We start from the raw sequence: 6,423 nt of genomic DNA, 5'->3' as shown, positions 1-6,423 counted from the left end.
ACAATATGCCAGGGTGATAATGAGAAAGATGAGTAAAATTAGGACAAACTTTTACCATGGGAGTGATGGTTCTGGCACACTCTATCAAAGCCCATGCATCCTGTGACCCATGAGGCTGAGACCCCTGCATTAAAGCCTGGGAAGCATCTCTCTTAGTCCATTTTCTATTGCTATAATAAAATAACCAAGACTAGATAATTTGTAAAGAATAAAGGTTTATTTCCTTCACAGTCCTGGAGGCTAGGAAGTCCAAGAGCACAGCATTGCTTCTTGTTTGGGTTTCTTGCTGCACAGTAACAAAGCAGAGGCATCATATAAGGAAACAGCGCAAGGTGAGTCAGAGAGGGCTGCTTTTATAACAAAGCTACTCCCCAAATAACCTTAAAGCCATTAGTCTGCAAACAGATGAATCTATTCATGAGGACAGAATCCTTGTAACAAAATTACTTCCAGAAGATCCCAACTCTCAAAAACCATTAACACGAGGGCTGGGCATTTAGCTCAGTGGCACCACAGTTGCCTTGCAAGTGCAAGGTCCTGAGTTCGATCCCTGGTACTGGAAAAAACAAAAAATAAACCATGACTAGAATTCCAGGAAGGACACATTCAAACCATAGCACTGGTACTGCTGCCTCCAGGCTATCCTTAACTCAGCTAGTTAAGGTCTTCGGGGGAGGGGAGTTCCAACTAGTTTTACTCCCTATGCTCTTTCCTTCTGGAGAGCCAGGTACTGTGTTATTAACATAAGACTTTCCCTATGGAGATGTCACTATGATTCCTTGCATTCCACTCATCCTAGAAAGCCCTCTTGTAAGCCAGCAGGGTGGTAGCTGTCATTTGGGGATTGGTTGTCTGAGCTGCTATCAGGAAAGTCCCCTTCTAAAGCTGTAGTCTCTCTCTTTTTTTTTTTTTTTTTTTGGTACCGGGGATTGAACTCTGTCCTTTTGCTTGCAAGGCAGGAGGCGGCACCACTGAGCTAAGTCCCTGGCCCCTAAAGCTGTAGTTCTGACACAAGCAAAGAGGTACAGGAATCAGGAACAGGATCGGGAACATTATATTATATACCTATCAGAAAATCCAAAATCTGAAATGTTCCAAAAATCTGAAACTTTCTGAGCACATCCTGAAGGCACCAGTGGAAAATTCTACATCATGAAACACTGTTTCAAGCACTAAATTCTTTAAAATATTACATAAAATTATCTTCAGGTTTTGTGTATAAGGTGTGTATGTAATGTAAGTGAATTTTGTGTTTAGACTTAGGTCCTACTCCCAAGATATCTCATTATGTCATTATGTATATAGTCCAAATTATATATTATATATATATATATATATTCATTATATATATATTCCAAAATCCAAACACTGCTGGTCTCAGCATTTTCAGTAAGGGAGACTCTACCTGTATTTTGCGTACTAGTCATTGTTGACCCAAGTCACTGTTGTATGCTCATAATTAAACTATTTCCCCATAAATATAGACAGCCAAGTTAGATAGAAATATTATAGCTGCCTATAAGGACTAGGCCCTCGAGGAGTGAGTGCAGAAGGTAAGAATACATTACAACTGTGGCTGGAGGCACATTCATTGAAGGCCAGGCCTCAAGACAAAGATGGAATGACTAGGCCTGCATACCTCCTCAAGGGATAAATGATATACTGTAATTGGTATTACCCAGTCCAATAAAATCTAGAAAGGCATCAGTTGCCCGGGTGGGTGACCAGGACCTCCTGATACATCTCTTCCAAAAAAGGTTCTTGCTCCTTCCATGTACACTTGTTATATGACCCACTTCCCCATTGGCTCAATATTACCTAACAGGCTATACTTGTGATCTTATGGGTTGATCATAATTTTCTCCCACATTGTACCCACTTTGTGATTTTTGTACCCACTTTATGATTTTGCTCTATAAAACTTCCTTTGTAAAGTGGGCTCATTGACAACCAACTCATGTCCCCTCCTGCCTTTCAGGAGCTATCCTTCTCAATAAATATTTCCTATTCTTAATCTCTATTATTTCTTAGAATTTATTCTTTGAATGGGGGAACACAAACTTGGCATATCTGATATCTAGTCAATTTGGAGTTATATTATTTCTCCTATATCATTGGAGGTCCTATAATCATGAACATTGGCAAGAACCTTCTCAGATGGATGGTGGGTGGAAAGAGGAGGAGTAAACAATTCTACAACAGTCCTGCCTTATCTGAGGTTTTGTTTTTTGCAATTTTGGCTATCAGAGATCAACCATGGTCTGAAAATACTAAATGGAAATTTTCATAAATAAACAATTTTTAAGCTCTAAATCGTACAGTACTTGATAAAATCTCACCCTGTTTTGCTCCATCCAGCCCTGGATGTGAATCATCCCTTTGTCCAGGGTATCCATGCTGTATATATCACCGGCCTTTTAACTACTTAGTAGCCATCTTGGTTACCACAGAGTCTATCCCAGGATCACACTGTTTGTTTTCTTTTTCTTTTTTCTTTCTTTCTTTTTTTTGGTACTGGGGATTGAACTCGGGTCCTTGTGCTTGCAAGGCAGGTGCCAGAACCACTGAGCTAAATTCCCAGCCCTACACTGTTTGTTTTCTTTTTCTTTTTTCTTTCTTTCTTTTTTTTGGTACTGGGGATTGAACTCGGGTCCTTGTGCTTGCAAGGCAGGTGCCAGAACCACTGAGCTAAATTCCCAGCCCTACACTGTTTGTTTTCAAGGAATCCTTATTTTGCTTAATGATTGGCCACCAAAGTGCAACAGTACTCATGCCAAGGAGGCACCAGGGCATAAAATATGGAGGGACAGATGAGCTCTTGTACCATGTGGCAGTTCTGCAGGGGATACAGGAAAAGAGTATTGTATGTATAGAGTTCTGTACTATCTGAAGTTCCAGGAATCCACTCGGTTGTCTTGGAACATTTCCCGTGCCCTGGAGACCACGGCAGCTTCTTGTATCTTCAGCAGCCTAATGGTCACATTAGCTTTCCTGGGACCTCCACAAGGGGGCACTGTAATATTCGCCTACAGTCTTCCCCAGGGAAAAAGCCTAGGTTTTTAACTACATTCGGGAACAAAAGATGAGAAATAGGCTGGGGGAGGGGTAAGTCAAAGATGAGATCCTTGCACAAAGCTAGGACCCTTGAAAGCCTACAATCACTTTGTAAGGAAAACCAGTAAACTTCCTGATGGTCCTGGGAGCAACCAGGAAGTTTGTCTCAGCTGCGTTGGTAGCTGGGACAAGCAGTATTCTAGTCTCCAGGCAGAGGGAGCCTCAGTTGGCTCATTATGTGAGACACTCAAACTGAGAAAATGTCACTGAAATTAATCCCTAGCTGTCTCTCTGCCTTGGCTGCTTCTGTGGTTTCAGTGTTGATGCCTTCCCAAATCTAGTTTTTGAAATGTAATCACCAATGTGATTAGATGTGGGAGGGAGTCCTTTCGGGAAGTTACTAGATCAGGGGGGTCGTTGATGCTGGTTTTAGTCTCTTTTCTGTTGTTATAACTAAATACCAGAGTTTGGGTAATTTATAAAGAAAATTATTTTAACCAGAGTTATTTACCCAGAGTTATTTAACCAGAGTTCTGGAAATCCAAAGACATGATGCTAACTTCTGCTTGGGATCTGGTGGGAGCCTTCTTGTTGGGTCATGACATGATGGAAGACATCTCACGGTGACACAGTGCAAACCAGAGAGAACTCAGTTTTTTAACAAAGCCACTTCCATAATGTCATTAATCCATTAATCTGTCAATCCACAAATGAATCAGTCCATTCATAAGGACAGAGCCCTTGTGACCTAATCACCTCTTAAAGGCCCCAGCTTGTCCCACATCTTAACACTTCACAATAGAGATTCAACATGAGTCGTGGCAGGGATATGCAGATCATGACAGTGTCCTTAGAAATGAGGCCCTAGAAAATGACCTCACTCCTTCCATCAAGAAAGTGCCATCGGTGGACAAAAATGTAGGCAATCACCAGACACCAAATATGTTCAAACCTTGATCTTGGACTTTCCAGCCTCCAGACCGTGAGATATATTTCAGCTATTTGTAAGGAGTTTGTTAGAGTCTGAACAGACTAAGACAGGTGACCAGGAGAAGTAACAATGAGACCATGTTAGTGGAGCACAGTCCCTCTTCGCATACTCACAGCCAAATAAAGAAACAACTTCTCATGAGCAAGAAGGAATAGACACAGCCAACAGGAGCATGTCCTTCTGCAGCAGCTCACACACGTTTCAGAAGATTGCTATGCTTCAGACGTGATTTGTTCCCTGAAAGCTTCATGCGCTGGAAGTTGGTCCTCAAGGAAACAGTATGGAGACGGTAGAAATTTTATGAGGCCTAGTGGTAGATGACCAGGTCACAGTTTAACCAGCTCCCTTTAGGTCCTTCCTTGTTCTGAAGTGATGTAGAAGGAGGTGATGAGACAGCAAGGAGAGGAAACGGCCTGGTGTGTGGATTATTAGAAAGAACAAAAACAGCCGGGCATGGTGGCACACTCCTATAATCCCAGCACTCTGGATGCTGAGGCAGGAGGATCGCTGTGAGTTTGAGACCAGCCTGGGCTACACAGTGAGTTCCAGGTCAGTCTCAACTACATAGTGAGACCCTGTCTCAAAAAACAAAACAAAACAACAACAACAAAATAAAGAACAAAAACAAAAGCTCCTATTGTCCAGGGGGGCTTGAAAAGGTGGCTGTGATAGATTTTTTTTTTTCTCATTGGGTTTACTGGTACATTTTAGGTATACAGTACAGTTAGATTTTTCTTTTTTTTTTTTTTTTTTTGCTTGAGGCAGGGTCTCCCTATGTAGTTCAGGCTGGCCTTGAACTCACTCTGTAGCCCAGACTGGCCTCCAACTCATGGGCAATCCTCCTGCCTCACTCAGCCTCTCTAGTGCTGCGATTACAGGCGTGCGTCATCATGCCTGGCACCATAGATGTGCAGTCCAGGGCCTTTTGCAATCTCTGGTGCAAAAACAAAAACAAAAACAAAAAACATGATACAGGGAAACGTGAGAGAATGCAGGGAAGCTGCTCGCTGTTTGCGTTTGCCAGGCTTTTGATGTCTGGGAAGCAGGCTGTCTGGCTTCTTTGTTCTTTGCATTCCAGCCCCTTGAGGCTCCTTCTAGTTTATTTAAAGACTTGTTCTTTGTCCTTTGCGTTCTGATTTCCCAAGGCTAATTTTAGCTCACTGAGGTCTTGGCCTTCAGTTTCTTAGTTTCCTCAGTTATGGTGGTACCTCGGTTCACAGATTTAATTTGTTCCATGATTCTGGTCCCGAACCCAATCAAATTTCCCCATAATGTTCAAGGTAAATAAGGTTAATCTGTTCTGAGCCATATGTATTTTTTAACCACAAAAACGTGAAACAAAGTACAGGATAGTATAAAGAGAGAGGACACCAACCTCACTTGCAACTTCTGGGCCTGGAGGATGGGAAAGTGGGGGGAGGGTAGTGTTTGGAGAGAGGGTCCCCCTCCATGAGGACGTAGAGAAACCTCCTTCAGGGGTTTCCGCTCTTCTCTGTCTCTTAGCTGCAGGGTCAATTTTGATCAAAAATCTGTCTAAAGTCGCTTGTGTTTTCCTGTGCTCCATAACCCTTCAGCAACAAGACCACGTTTTTGTTCATCAGATTCATCATTCTGTTGGTCACAGTTCTGTTGCAGTTGTGCTTCTCAAAGAAATCCTGTTCCGTTGCCTGTCTCGCAAGCGCAAGGTCCCAAGTTCAATCCCCGGTACTAAAAAAAAAAAATAAAAACAAAGAAATCCTGGTGCTCGTTCCACTTTTCCATAATGGATTTTTTCGTATCACTGCTAACCCCTTCCTGTCTTCCTCTTCCTCAGGGGAATGCTCCTCAACAAGTGCCGTCTGCTGCTCACTCTGTTTGAGGTTTTTTGCTTGTCTTTGCTTTGAGACAGGGTCCCACGATGCAGTTCAGGCCGACCTTGAACTCGCTATATAGCCCTGGCTGGCCTCGAACTCACAGCCACACTCCTGTGTGCTCAGCCTCCTGAGTGCTGGCACTCAGGTTGTGCCACCACGCCTGGCTCTGGAGTTCAGCAAGTCCTTCTTTCTGGCACTCAACAAGCTCCTCTACATCTGCACCAGTGAAATCCAGCCCCATATTCTTGTTATGCACACAGTCTCCTCCACTCCCTGTGCATCAAACCCTTCAAAGTCACCTTCAGTGACACCTTCTGGCCACAGGTTCCTCCAGGCTGAGTGTAAGGCCTGGCACATGACATCTTCCCAGGCTTTGTCAACGAGGTTGATGGAGTGGAGGAGGCTGAAACGTTTCTCCCAGAACTCTTTCAGAGCCAAGGACGTCTCTTCCGTGATACTGGAACACCTGGTGAAGAGCATTTTTGTGCACAGCTTCTTAAAGTTGCAGACATCTTCCTGGCCTGT

This window comes from Fukomys damarensis, unplaced genomic scaffold, assembly GCF_012274545.1.
Source record: "Fukomys damarensis isolate Sample0158 unplaced genomic scaffold, DMR_v1.0_HiC HiC_scaffold_27, whole genome shotgun sequence".
NCBI classification, from domain to species: Eukaryota; Metazoa; Chordata; class Mammalia; order Rodentia; family Bathyergidae; genus Fukomys; species Fukomys damarensis.
This window is presented reverse-complemented; position numbering follows the sequence as displayed.